Source organism: Geotrypetes seraphini, chromosome 9, assembly GCF_902459505.1.
Source record: "Geotrypetes seraphini chromosome 9, aGeoSer1.1, whole genome shotgun sequence".
Taxonomy (NCBI): Eukaryota; Metazoa; Chordata; class Amphibia; order Gymnophiona; family Dermophiidae; genus Geotrypetes; species Geotrypetes seraphini.
The window spans coordinates 125,677,096-125,691,297 of record NC_047092.1 but is presented as its reverse complement, the minus strand read 5'-3'; the positions used below and the strand labels follow the sequence as shown (position 1 = coordinate 125,691,297).

The 14,202-nt window shown below is 45.5% G+C and overlaps 1 protein-coding gene across 3 annotated transcripts in view; it reads left to right on the top strand.

The window, feature by feature from the left end:
- IWS1 (interacts with SUPT6H, CTD assembly factor 1) overlaps window positions 1-14,202 on the top strand; it is a 278,708-nt gene that overhangs the window by 204,741 nt on the left and 59,765 nt on the right. Inside the window, exon 12 of one of the 3 annotated variants that reach the window (XR_004540561.1) lies at window positions 10,219-10,303. The exons of the other annotated variants lie outside the window; for them this stretch is intronic. The gene's annotated coding sequence lies outside the window, so the exon portion shown is untranslated. The remainder of the gene's footprint in view (window positions 1-10,218; window positions 10,304-14,202) is intronic. 3 annotated transcript variants of the gene reach the window in all.

Here is a 14,202-nt window from a genome sequence, read left to right as displayed (position 1 = left end):
TTTCTTTCTTAGCAAATGTTTCTTATCTAAATGAGAAGCAGAATCGCTCAGCTAAACACAAGCTAGCTTTACAGAACAAAATGAGGACACAGAGCTCAGAACACAAACAGAAAATGACCTTGTAGCTTTGCAGCAGAATGAAAACTGTTTCAGCAGTTCTTGTTGCAGGAATAGAAAAACTTAACAAGGAATATATACAAGGAATATATGTGCCCCTTCATTCTGTTTGCCCTTTTCGCCACTGCTGCACATTGCGTGGACGGCTTCATCGACTTATCAATCATAATTCCCAAGTCTCTTTCCTGGGAGGTCTCTCCAAGTACCGCCCCGGACATCCTGTATTCATGCATGAGATTTTTGTTACCTACATGCATCATTTTACACTTATCCACGTTGAACCTCGTCTGCCATGTTAATGCCCATTCCTCGAGCCTGATTATGTCACGTTGCAGATCTTCGCAATCCCCCTGTGTCTTCACTACTCTGAATAACTTTGTATCGTCTGCAAATTTAATCACCTCACTTGTCGTACCAATGTCCAGATCGTTTATAAAGATGTATATCTCCCCAGCTCTATCGGGCCCAATAACTTTTGGTTTTCGGATTACAAGGATCTATTCGGTTGATAAGGTGCCACAGCTTGGTGAAAATGCCATGGTCTTCCAGCATTTATGTGGGGGGTCTAGAATCCAACCCCATCCATTTATATTCAATTGTTTTTAGTTCCAGACTGCTTTCAAACAAAGAAAAAGTTTTTATTAAAGAAAAAGTATGTTATTTGATATTTAGATGGATTACAGGTTTTGCTTGTTGTAGGCCTCAGTTGTATTCTTTAAAGACATCCTGGTAAATAGGTAGAAGTAAACCAGTAATTCTCAGTAACTCTTATGGGACAGTGTAGGCAGGGATGTTCAAATAATATTTTTGTAAAGCACTCTGGAATTAGGATGTGGAAATAATGTCCCCTATCTTGGCAAATCTGAGTTTTAACTCCTTTCACTGACAAACTACTTATACTAATTGATGCAAAGAATTTATTTACGTGGCTATAATAATAACAAATGACTGTTTACAAGAGTGAAATATTGGAAAAAGGCAAAAATAATTAGAATAATAAAATCAACTTATAATGAAAAAATGCAGAAGAAAAGACACTTTAAATTCAAGAATAATCGCTAATCAAAAATTGGAACAAATGTAGTCTACTCTGAGGTATGCAAATTTAAGTTTTATCTGTCTGTGCCCCGGTGGGAGTAAGCTGATTGACTCCATCACCCTTAACATATACCTGGGGTGGAAGGCAACTCTCTTCTCCCAAGGTTGACTGGGACTGCAGGCCACAGTGGCAGGCAGTACTGGCTTGATATGTTTCAACGATGATTATCAGATGTGATGAATCGGATGAAAATTTGAAGAGTCTCCAATCCCTAGCCTAAGCAAGTGCTCTTTTATACAAATTATACCCTCTTAGAGGGCTGCCGAGCAGGCATGCAATGCCAAAGGGCCCTTTGTGTGGCCTTTCATGGAGACCAAGCCGGGAGCTCTAGCAATCACGGCTCACACCACCTTCCAGCTTAGCAAGGCTGCTTCCAAGCTATCCTCTCCCATCTCCCATGACAGCAATCGCTACTTACACCTCAACCACTTATACCTCATTCTTTTACTACTAGCCCCCCTCCATCCCCTTATCCAAACATTCAATTACTACACAACAGACCATCATGCCCCCCACCCGCCCACTTTTTCTCTGCCAACCCAGCTTGGGCTAAACCCAAATAGTGGCAACCGCTGCACAACTTCCCCCACGCTCCTTCAACCCCAACACTACTCGCTACATTATGCTTCACCATCCCAGTCATCACAGGACAGGGCAAATATGGCAACTTAAGCTCTCAATACAAGAGCTGCCGAACCAGGAACCCCCTAAACCTCATTTTCATATCCTCCTCCTCCCCCGACCATAAACAATAACCCACTCACACTGACTCTCATTAACACCAGATCAGGCTCCAACAAGACCCTCACCCTCCACGATCTCATCCTTGACAAGGGCTGGGATGCCCTTATAGTTACTGAAACCTGGCTCGGTGACAACGACGGGATAGTGCTGGGTGAACTATGTCCCCCCAGGCTACCAGGTTTTAGCCTGCTCTCATCCCACTGGGAAGGGTGGTGGAGTAGCAGCCATTGTCAAGACTACCATCTCTCCTAAGCTGTTTGGCTCCATCACCCTCCCCACACTGAAAGTCCTAGCCTTCACTATAGGCCCCAAAAGGGAAATTAACTTCATCCTACTATACAGGGCCCCCATTCTCCAGCAGAAGCCCTAGAAACCCTCCTCGACTTAATCACCAAAATATTCCTCTCCTCCAAACGAGTGGCTATCCTAGGCGACTTCAATTTTTCAGACTATCCCAACACTTCTAAAATGAGCAACAACTTCCTATTCACCTTAGCTGACCTAGGATTCAACCAGGCAGAATCCACCCCCACACATTCTGCTGGCAACACCCTAGACTTAGTGTTCATCCATAAAGACCTATCTTCAGATCTCCAACAAGTAAACTGCACTGCTACTCCAGTTCCATGGTCAGATCACCACCTTATTGAATTACAGCTCCAGCATGAGGCTACCTCAGCCCAACCAAGAGGCCCCACTCGAACCATACAAACCCTGATCTTGGACTCGGTTGACCAACTAGACACGGCCACTGACATTCGAGACCTCAGCAAAACCTGCAACAATGACCTCCTCTCCATCAACATGGCTGCCTCTACAACAGTCTTGCCCGGATAAAAGTTACTTGACTGTCCACCAACAAACCCCATCCCTCCTGATTTGCCCAAGACTTGCTCTCGCTGAAGAGATCACTGAAGAAAGCAGAGAGGAAATGGGTCAAGCACCTGAACGAGGAGACTTAAAACACACTGGAGAAATCTATCAACCTACAAGTCCATTATTCTGGAGGCAAAAAAAATCTCACTACTAAACTACTGTGGAGAGTTCCTAACCGATCCAGACACCTCTTCGCCCTGACAAAACAGCTCTTCTCAGCTACCCAAGTTCATGAACACAATACTCTACAAATCTAGACAGTGAGGCTGTAATAACCTGGACACCACACCCAGCAATGCACCCTTCCCCCTACCACCCTGCTATCTCAACATACAAATCCCTAACCCAACTTCACCTAGTTGCACACAACGAGCATATTGAAAAATTGAAAGAACTCAAACCTCCAGTGACACATACAAAATACTACCTACTTTTAAAACACTTATTTCAAAGGAGCCTGACTTCTTCTATAAATTACTAATCCCATATACTCCTTTAGAAGCTCTTAGATCGACTGATCAAAAACTATCTGTTCCCTCATTGAGGATAATTGGTATTAAGCATCTAGAAATTTTTTCTGTCACTGCACCTCAGTTGTGAAGTGCTTTACCTCTATATCTAAGAGAAGAAACAATAATTGCTTATTTTAAAGGTAAACTAAAAAGCTGCTTATTTAAAGTTGCTTTTCCATCTTAAACCAAATATAGTTTTTAAAATTTTTATTTCCCATTTTTTCTTTTGTTTTCTTTCCTATCTTGAAATCATTTTTTTTTTCTCTTCTTTCTTCATTCCCTGCACCCAGTTGTGTTAACCATAAGAACATAAGAAGTTGCCTCTGCTGGGTCATACCCGAGGTCCATCGTGCCCAGCAGTCCACACCCGCGGCGGCCCATCAGGCCCATGACCTGTAATGTGATCCTTCTCTAATCCCTTTTTATCCTTCTATCGATACTCTGTCTAAAACCTATCTCTACCTCTATCTGTATCCTTCAATCCCCCTATCGTTCAGGAATTTATCCAATCCTTCCTTGAACCCTCTTAGTGTACTTTGTCCTATCACAACCTCCGGAAGCACATTCCAGGTGTCCACCACCCTCTGCGTAAAAAAAGAACTTCCTAGCATTGGTTCTAAAATTGTCCCCTTTCAGCTTCTCTGAGTGCCCCCTTGTGCTTGTGGTTCCCAATAATCTGAAGAATCTGTCCCTTTCCACCCTCTCTATGCCCTTCATGATCTTGACAGTCTCTATCATGTCTCCTCTGAGTCTCCTCTTTTCAAGGGAGAAGAGCCCCAGCCTTCCCAACCTGTCTGCATATGAAAGGTTCTCCATATCTTTTATCATTTTCATCGCTCTTCTCTGGACCCTTTCAAGTATCGCCATGTCCTTCTTGAGGTACGGTGACCAATACTGGACATAGTACTCCAGATGCGGGCGAACCATCGCACGATACAGCGGCATGATGACTTCCTTCGTCCTGGTTGTAATGCCCTTCTTAATAATACCCAACATTCTGTTTGCTTTCTTGGAGGCTGCTGCACATTGTGCCGTTGGTTTCATTGTAGTATCTACCAGCACACCCAAGTCTTTTTCAAGGTTACTATCCCCTAGCACTGACCCCCCCCATTTTGTAGCTGAACATCGGGTTTTTTTTTCCCTAAATGCATGACCTTGCATTTCTCTATATTAAAGCGCATTTGCCATTTGCTTGCCCACTCTTCCAGTTTGTTTAGGTCCCTTTGTAGGTCTTCACATTCTTCCGTGGTTCTAACCCTCCTGCAGAGTTTGGTGTCATCCGCAAATTTTATAACTTCACACTTCGTCCCCGCTTCTAGGTCGTTTATGAATACATTGAACAGCAGCGGTCCGAGCACCGACCCCTGGGGAACACCGCTCGTGACCTTCCGCCAGTCCGAGTAGTGGCCCTTCACTCCAACCCATTGCTTTCTGTCTGCCAACCAGTGTTTAATCCATCTGTGTACGTCCCCTTCCACCCCGTGGCTCCACAGCTTCCTAAGAAGCCGCTCATGGGGCACCGTGTCAAAGGCCTTTTGGAAGTCGAGATAGATAATGTCTATGGGTTCTCCTTTGTCCATCTGGCTGTTTATCCCTTCAAAGAAGTGCAGTAGGTTTGTTTGGCACGATCTTCCCTTGCAGAAACCATGCTGGCTCGCTTTTAGTTGTCCATTTTTTTCTATGTGTTCACAGATGGTGTCCTTTATCAGTGCCTCCATCATCTTGCCTGGGACTGAAGTCAGGCTTACTGGCCTGTAGTTCCCCGGGTCACCCCTCGATCCCTTTTTAAAGATAGGTGTGATATTTGCTATTTTCCAGTCCTCCGGGATCTCCCCAGTTTTCAAGGACAAGTTGCAAATTTGTCGGAGAGTTTCCGCTATTTCGTTCCTTAGCTCTTTTAGAACCCTTGGGTGGATTCCGTCCGGGCCCAGTGATTTGTCGCTTTTTAGTCTGTCTATCTGTTTGAGGACCTCCTCATGGCTTATCTCTATATGCACCAGTTTTTCTTCTTGATCTCCACTTATGATCTCTTCGGGTTCTGGTACATTCGATGTGTCCTCGCTCGTGAAGACCGACGAGAAGAACTTGTTTAACCTGTCGGCTTCCTCCTTTACCACCCCCTTTCTGTCTCCATCATCCAATGGTCCTACTTCCTCCCTCGCCGGTTGCTTCCCCTTGACGTATCTGAAGAACGATTTGAAGTTTCTGGATTTCTCAGCCAGTTTCTCCTCGTATTCTCTCTTTGCATTCCTAACTACTCGGTGACATTCTTTCTGGTAATTTTTGTGTTCTTTTCGGTTTTCCTCGGTTTGGTCCTTTTTCCATTTTTGGAACGATTTTCTTTTATCTCCTATCGCCCTCTTTACTTCTGTCGTTATCCATACTGGGTCTTTTGTTTGATTTTTTTTTTTTTTTTTTTTTGCACCCTTTCCTAAACATGGGAATGTACAGGTCTTGTGCTTCCAGCACCGTGTCCTTGAATATGGACCATGCTTTCTCTACGGTTTCCATCCGTTTTGAGCAATTTTTGAGTTTCTTTTTCACCACTGCTCATAGTTCCCTTTCCTGAAGTTGAGCATCGTCGCTGCAGTTCTTTTCACTTTGGATGCTCCTACCTCTAATTTGTACCGGATCATGTTGTGATCGCTATTTCCTAGTGGTCCTACAACTGCCACTTCCTTTGCAGGTCCCCTTAGTCCGTTTAGGATTAGGTCGAGAGTAGCATTCCCTCGCGTTGTTTCTTTAACAAGCTGTTCCATGAAGCAGTCTCCCACAGCCTCCAGGAATTCCATTTCCCTTGCACAGCTTGAGTTCCCAATGTTCCAGTCTATCCCGGGGTAGTTGAAGTCCCCCATCACCAGTACACTTCCGCTTTTACATTCTCTCCTCAATTCTGCTTCCAGTTCTTTGCCGTTTGCTTCCGTTTGTCCAGGCGGGCGGTAGTACAGTCCCAATTTTATGTCAGCTCCATTTCTTCCTGGTAATTTAACCCATAATGATTCCAGTTCTTCCACCCTTGCTGCCGTATCCAATCTGGTCGAGTGAATGGTGTCCTTTATATATAGTGCTATTCCTCCGCCCTTGTGGGTCCTGTCTCTCCTATAGAGATTGTACCCGGGCAATACTACGTCCCATTTGTTGTCCTCAGTCCACCATGTTTCTGTAATTCCTATAATGCCCAGGTCCTCATTTTTAGCTGTGACTTCCAGTTCTCCCATTTTGGCCCTTAAACTCCTTGCATTAGCATATAAACAGTTTAAGTCCTGGTATTTTCCCTTCCTCGTTGTTCTGCCTTGTGAATTTTCCCTCTTGCCGTCCTCCTTGCAGGCTTCCAGCCCCTGAATTCCGTTTTGTTCTTCCTCTCCCAATGTCTTGTCTTTCTCGTCCTCAGCCTGTTTCCTCAATTTCACCTGTTCCCCTAACTCCTGCTGTATGCTCTTCTTTTTGTTCTCTGGTTCCGCTTGACCTTTGGATCCCTGTGGTGTGTCATTCGTTTCTTCCCAGCATTTTTCCCACTCAGCATCTTCATTTGATACTGTTTTCCGAAATGTCGACGTCTGGTCGATGTTCGGCTTTCCCCTTCTTCTCGGTTTAAAGCCATCTCTATTTCTTTCTTGATGTTGTTCGCCAGAGTCTTGTTCCCGCCATGCTCAGGTGTAGTCCGTCCCTCCTGTAGAGCTTGTTCTTCCCCCAAAAAGTCGTCCAGTTGTTCACAAAGTGGAAGCCTTCCTCTTCACACCATCTCCTCAGCCATGCGTTCATTGCTTGTAGCTCAGTCTGCCTCTTCACATCTGCCCTCGGTACTGGCAGGATCTCTGAGAATGCTATCCTCTTCGTCCTCAGCTTCAGTTTCTTCCCCAGGCTCTTGAAATGTTCAGTTAGCGTAGTCCTGCTGTAATTTCTGCTGTTAACATCGTTTGTTCCAACGTGGATTATCACCGCTGTCTCTTCTGTCTCAGCTCCTTCCATGATCCTCTCGATTCTGTCGGTGATGTCCTTCGTCCTTGCCCCTGGGAGACATGTCACCAGCCGGTCCTCTCTCCCTCCTGCTATGTTTTTCTATTCTATAATTATTCTTTCCTTTTTTCTTTCATGTTCCCCCCCCAGGGAATGTCATTTTATATATTTGTTGTTCTGTAATTTATATATATTTGTATTGTTTTTGCCCTGTATTCTAGGTTCATAGTCAGTGGCGCTCAAGACACCAGCACGCCGACAATTCAGCGCAAGAAAAAAGCGCGCCGCTGAAAAACTTATTTTTAAAGCGCTCCGACGGGTGGTGTGGGGGGAACCCCCCCACTTTAGTACATAGTGTTTGCGCTGCTGTTGGGGTGGGGTGGGGGATGCAACCCCCCACATTGTAGAGAAAATGGAACTTTTTCTGATTTTTTTTTCAGGAAAAGTTCTATTTTCTCTACAATGGGGGTTGCACCCCCCACACACCCCCAATGGCAGCACAAACACTATGCATTAAAGTGTGGGGGGGGTCCCCCCCACATACCCCATCAGTGCGCTTCTTTCTTGCGCTGAATTGTTAGCGCGCTGGGGTCTGGCGCGCGATTATCCCATCACCGTATTCTATGTATACTTGTAACTTGCCTAGAAATTCATTGATAGGCGATTATATCAAATTTTAATAAAACTTGAAACACTATCCTTGACCCTTGTCCATCCAGCCTCCTCCTACCCACCAGAGACGCCTTAGCGGAGTCCACCCTCCCCATCATAAACTCCTCCCTATCATCCGGGAAGGTTCCACTCTGCTGGAAAATGGCCATGATCAGGCCCTCCCTCAAGAAACCCACCCTTGACCCAAACAACTACCATCTGGTCTCCAACCTCCTATTTGTATCCAAACTCTTGGAATGAATAGTAATTCACCGCCTACTCCCCTTCATAGAAGAACAAGGAGCCATATCCTCCTTCCAATCTGGCTTCAGAAGAGGCCAGTACTTCTAGATATCATTGATGACATCTGGTCAGTACTAGACAAAAGAAGTGATGCCCTACTAGTACTTCTTGACCTAAGCGCTGGTTTTGACACCATTGACTACCAGCGTCTACAGACTCTACTGACCTTGGAATCACAGGCTCTGCCCTCCAATGGTTCACCTCACTCCTACAGTACTTCTAGGCCCAAACATATCAGAACCTAAATCCATCAAATATGGAGTCCCCCAAGGTACCCTGCTTTCCCCACTGCTATTCAACCTATACATAAGACCAATCATTGATATCATCCAGAAATACAGCATCAAAATTCACTCCTATGCAGATGTCATATAAGCTACTCCTCCCACTAGGTGACAACCGATCTGCCCAACTCACCAAACTCCAACACTTCCTCACCGAAATGAAGAACTGGATGACAACAAGCTCCAGCTGAATGCCGCAAAGACACAGAACTTCTATGGATCAGGAAAAAAACACCAGCTACATCTGCCCAATGCTATCTTGAGATTCCACCCTCCTAACTGCAAATGACCAGGTTCGCAGCCTCAGTATAATACTTGATGGTCACCTGTCCTCTCAGCCCACATCTCGCAGGTGGTCTCCACTTCCTTCTATTATCTGCACCAACTTGGAAAGATCAAACCTTACATCACTAAACTTGACCTAGCCCAGCTCATCTATACCTTTGTGTTCTCTCAGATTAGACTACTGTAACACCATATTTAATGGAATTACCGCAAAAGAACTCAAACGCCTACAACAAGTCCAAAACTCAGTGATCCGCCTCCTATACAGCCTCAACTACCGGGACCCCATCTCCCCAGCTCTCCACTCAGAACATTGGCTGCCTGTCAACAAACGCTGCATGTTTAAAGCCCTGGTAATAGCATACGAAAGATTCCACGGCTTCATCCCCTCTTACTTCACATCCAAATTGCACTAGTATACCCCCACCCGCTCCCTCCACTTGGAAGCAGAAAAATGATTGTATCCCCTCAGGAAGATCTCTCCAAATGGAAACTGCCCGTAAGCACTCATACAGCCACTTCATCCCTCTACTTTGGAACCAGCTGCCTACACAGATAAGATCCCAGGACTTGCTGATGAACTTCCGAAAAGCAGTGAAGACCCTTCTCTTCAACTGAACACCCACTAATATGCAGACCCTTCCTCTTCCCCACTCTCTATGAACTCTTGCTCTACAGCATGCCTCTCTTAATCTACTGTGACTTCTTTTTCTGCTGTGATTCTGCTTCAGCTTCATCCATGTACTTATGATGATCTCAAAATGTTCTTGTAATGTATTGTTATATATTGTGAATGTTCTTTTGTTCCCTGTTCTGAGCTCCGGGGAGGACAGGTTAGAAATCGAAGCAAATAAATAAATACATTTCTGACAACTGCACTGTCTCCAAAGATAAGATAGTTGATTGGCCTTGATGTTGTGACTAACAAGATCACAGGAATATCTTTGGTTGTTATTCTGTTGATTATTCCCAGAATCCTGACTCCTGGGAGCCTGAGGTGTTGACCAGGAGTCTTCCATCAGCTGGCCCTTGTCTTGCAGGGGCACAAGCATGCAAAAAGTCTACTTAGAACAGACACAACTCTGTAGAGTTTTAATTATAGCATAGGTTTCTGTATTATGAAGGTATATTTTGTCAATCTCTGTAATGCATGTTCCAAGGGGCTTGTACCCCTACAACTAGATATTCTCATCAGTAAGATTATTTCATCCTGCTTGTCCTTGGAGAAAAATCCACTTTAGATGTTCTCTAAAGACAACAGGATGAATATTCTCGCTGCCCTGCCCACCTCTCTTGGAGATGAAATCTATGCATCAGACTGAGTTGGTCCACTGTCATAAGTAGGTGGGAAGGCTCACACATGCTTTGATCTGCTTCCAAATATTTCTAGGAAGGACACGGGGTGCATTTTTCCCTGCTGGGCTTTGGCAGATGATGTCACCCATGAGTGAGAATATTCATCCTGCTGTTCTCAGGTTAGTTAAGGTTTGTCTCTATTAATTTAATAATATTACCTGATTGTAATCTGTCTATCTCTTGTCTCCATCCCACCCTTTTCCATTTCAAATATATTTGGTTTGTAAACTGCTTGGATAATTTTTATTTGTGGTATCTATAATAATAAAACCCTAAGCGCGCATGCGCACTCCTACTTGCGTGTTCCGTGATCCCTGATCTGTAGGTCTGTGGCCGCAGGGCTGCACATGGTGCTTAGGGTTCTTTTTTTCTGTAAGACAGTTCGTACTCGCCCCCCACCGCAGTCTGAACCTCCCATCTGACCCTCCCTTCCCGCGGTCTGGCCGGCTCTCTTAGTCCCTTGCCACCGCCCCCTTCCCTTCCCGTGGTCCCGACAAACCTCCTGACTCCAGCAGCAGCCGCAGCACTCTAAACAGGCTGCTTCGCCGCCTTCTACAGAGACACGGCAGAGCAAATCAGGGCAGTAGAAGGCCGCAAAGCAGCCTGTTTAGAGTGCTGCGGCTGCTGCTGGAGTCAGGAGGTTTGTCGGTACCGCGGGAAGGGAAGGGGCGGCGGCAAGGGACTAAGGGAGCCGGCCAGACTGTGGGGACAGCGTGCGTCAGCTTCAACAGCGTGTAGGCAAGCGGCGCGTGAAGGAGTTTGAATAGGTGGTGGCAGTTTCGCTGGAGTTTGAGTGGTGGTAGCAGTTTTGCTCAGGAACGGCTGCAGGGTGTCGTGCCGGTGCTGCACGTGTTCCATGCAGGTAAAAATTCTCAAAGGAGGGGGAGAGGGAAAGGGGGCTGCTTCGAGGGGAGGGGTGTGATGGGAGGCAGACAGCTTTGCTTGGGGGGAAGACAGAAGGGGGGGCCATGGAGAGACAGTCAGGGAGAAACTGGAGGGGGAGAGGGAAAGGGGGCTGCTTTGGGGGAGGGGTGTGTTGGGAGGCAGACAGCTTTGCTTGGGGGGAAGACAGAAGGGGGGCCACGAAGAGACAGTCAGGGAGGAACTGGAGGGGGAGAGGGAAAGGAGGCTGCTTTGGGGGGAGGGGTGTGCTGGGAGGCAGACAGCTTTGCTTGGGGGGAGGCAGAAGGGGGCCACGGAGAGACAGTCAGTGAGGAACTGGAGGGGGAGAGGGAAAGGGGGCTGCTTTCTAGCACCCGTTAATGTAACAGGCTTAAACACTAGTATTAAATAAAATTCATTTATCCCAGGACAAGCAATCAGCATATTCTCACATGTGGGTGATGTCCGGTACGGACAGTTTTAAAAAGTGCATTGCCAGTTTAAGAATTTGATAAAGTTTGCGAACTGCCTGCACTGCACACACGCGAGTGCCTTCCCGCCTGAATTAGGCAGTTTTTAGTTTTCCACGGAGCTATGAAGTTGTGTTTCTGAACTCTGTTCAGTTTTTTCCTCTTGCCTTCCCATTCGTGTGTTTTTCGTTTTAATTTTTTTCTTTAAGTTTCTTCATTAAAAAAAAAAAAAAAAGAGGGGAGAAGGAGTCTTTTTTTTTTTTTTTTTTCCCCTCGCAGCTTTTTGTTGTCAAGGACTTTGTTTTTTAGTTTGACTTGGCTGACGCTGTCTTTGTGTCCATGTCCAGGCCGTTAACGGGCTTCGAAAAGTGCTGCAGGTGCCAAAGGCCAATTTCTATCACCGACCCACACAGTTGGTGCTTGCAATGCCTTGAGCCTGAACACCAGGTGGAATCCTGCACTCGGTGTTCGACCCTGCAGAAACATTCCATCAAGAGCTGGAAGCTTCAACAGGAGAAGTTGTTCGAGATAAGCATGGATACTGAGAAGACATTGCAACCTTCGTCGTCAAAGACTTTGACATTGGCATTGGGAAACCTTGCTCCGTCCGGTAAGCCAGCTAAGAAGCCATAAGCTAACAACTGGTGTTGCAGGTCAATCTTGCATCGAGTCCCTTGAAGCTGACCAAGTAGCGATGACCATCTTTACGTCTTGCCTCAACATTGAGGTGTGCATCCATATTGAGGCAAGCCACGGCACCGATGGTACTGGCAGATAAGCCAGAGGTACTGGTGCTTTCCTTTCGTGAAAAGTTCAATGCACTTTTCCAAGTGAAGTTGGGTGATGCATTCAAATTGCTTACCCCAGTATCGACTTCCTTGGTACCAGCCCAGCCTCAGCATAACGCTATCAAGTCCAAGGGTACTACAACGGCCTCTCTGAAACAGCATCAATACTCCACGCCTAGACATCGTTCATCTCGTCGCAGATCCAGTTCTCCATCGAGGCATCAATCCAGTTCATCGAACATCGTACATCCTCCTCTTCTCGACACTCAAAATCCAATAAGAATTGTTTCTTCTCACGTGCGTTGAAAAGAAAACATCACTCTTCCTTATATTCTTCAAAGAGAAAGAGCTTCACGTCATACCTCATCATCATCAGATTGGCGCTGGACTCAACATAAGCATCGATGTTCTTGACACACTCCTTCATCAAAGAAGACTGCAATCAAGTGGAGAAAGCTTCATCCAGGGCTAGACAAATCATGGGCTGTATCCGTAGAAGTTTCGTCAGCCGTAAGCCCGAGGTCATAATGCCGTTGTACAGATCCATGGTAAGACCCCATCTGGAATACTGTGTACAATTCTGGAGGCCGCATTATCAAAAAGATGTGCGGAGAGTTGAGTCGGTTCAGCGAATGGCTACCAGGATGGTCTCAGGACTCAAGGATCTACCGTATGAGGAACGACTGGGTAAGTTGCAGCTGTACTCACTCGAGGAATGCAGAGAGAGGGGAGACATGATCGAGATGTTCAAATATGTCACAGGCCGTATCGAGGTGGAAGAGGATCTCTTTTTCCTTAAAGGACCCACGGCAACAAGAGGGCATCCGGTGAGAAATTTCATGGCGACACCAGAAAATATTTCTTCACCGAAAGGATGGTTGATCGCTGGAATAATCTTCCACAACAGGTAATTGAGGCAAGCAGCGTGACAGATTTTAAGAAAAGATGGGATTGGCATGTGGGATCTCTTCATAGAGTTAGTGAGGTGGTGGGCCATTAGTGTGGGCAGACTAGATGGGCCGTGGCCCTTTTCTACCGTCATGTTCTATGTTTCTAAAGCCCTTTTATGACTCTGACTTAGTCTGATTCAGTTGAGGACTTGTCTGAGTCTACAATAGAAGCTTATGGCAATCCCTCGGAAAAGTCTCCACAGAAGTCTCCACCAGGGGCTAAATCTCTTACTGAAAGACTTTCTTTCACTAAATTTATTAGGCAGTTGAAGAAAAAAAAATCTACCAGTCAAGCTACAGGCTGACTCTGCCTACAGTGCTGAATACTTGAAGGCTTTAAGTTATGATGAGCCTCCTAAAGAACTTCTCAGACTACCTTTACAAGGTATTCTCAAAGAGACTCTTCACAAGAATTGAGAAACGCCCCTCGCCATTACAGTAGCTCCCAGAAAATTGGACACTCTATAAAATGATTTCTTCACCGTGTTTTGACAAACCACAGCTTCAGCACCAGTCATTAGTGGGGAATTGACTTTGAAAAAATCTACTCCATTAAGAGTCTATCCCTCAGTGCCATCAGGGTGTGAAGGGTGTACAATGGACAAATTTAGACGTTGCCTGTACCAAAATTCCATGTTGGCGAACATAGTACTAAATTACAATTTCTATATTTCCTGCTATATCAAGCATCTAGTTTAGAAATTGCATTCTTTTGATAGATACATTCCTTCTCAAAATCAGCAAGAATTTCATCATACATTTCACATCCTTACCTTAGCTAGAAGGTATATGACGATCTGTCTATGATGCATTTGAATTATCTTCCAGAGCCTCAGCTATATCAGTGGCCATGAGACGTCTCGCATGGCTAAGAGTCTCGGATATTGATATGAATTTTCAGGACAGATTAGCTAACATTCCCTGCTTA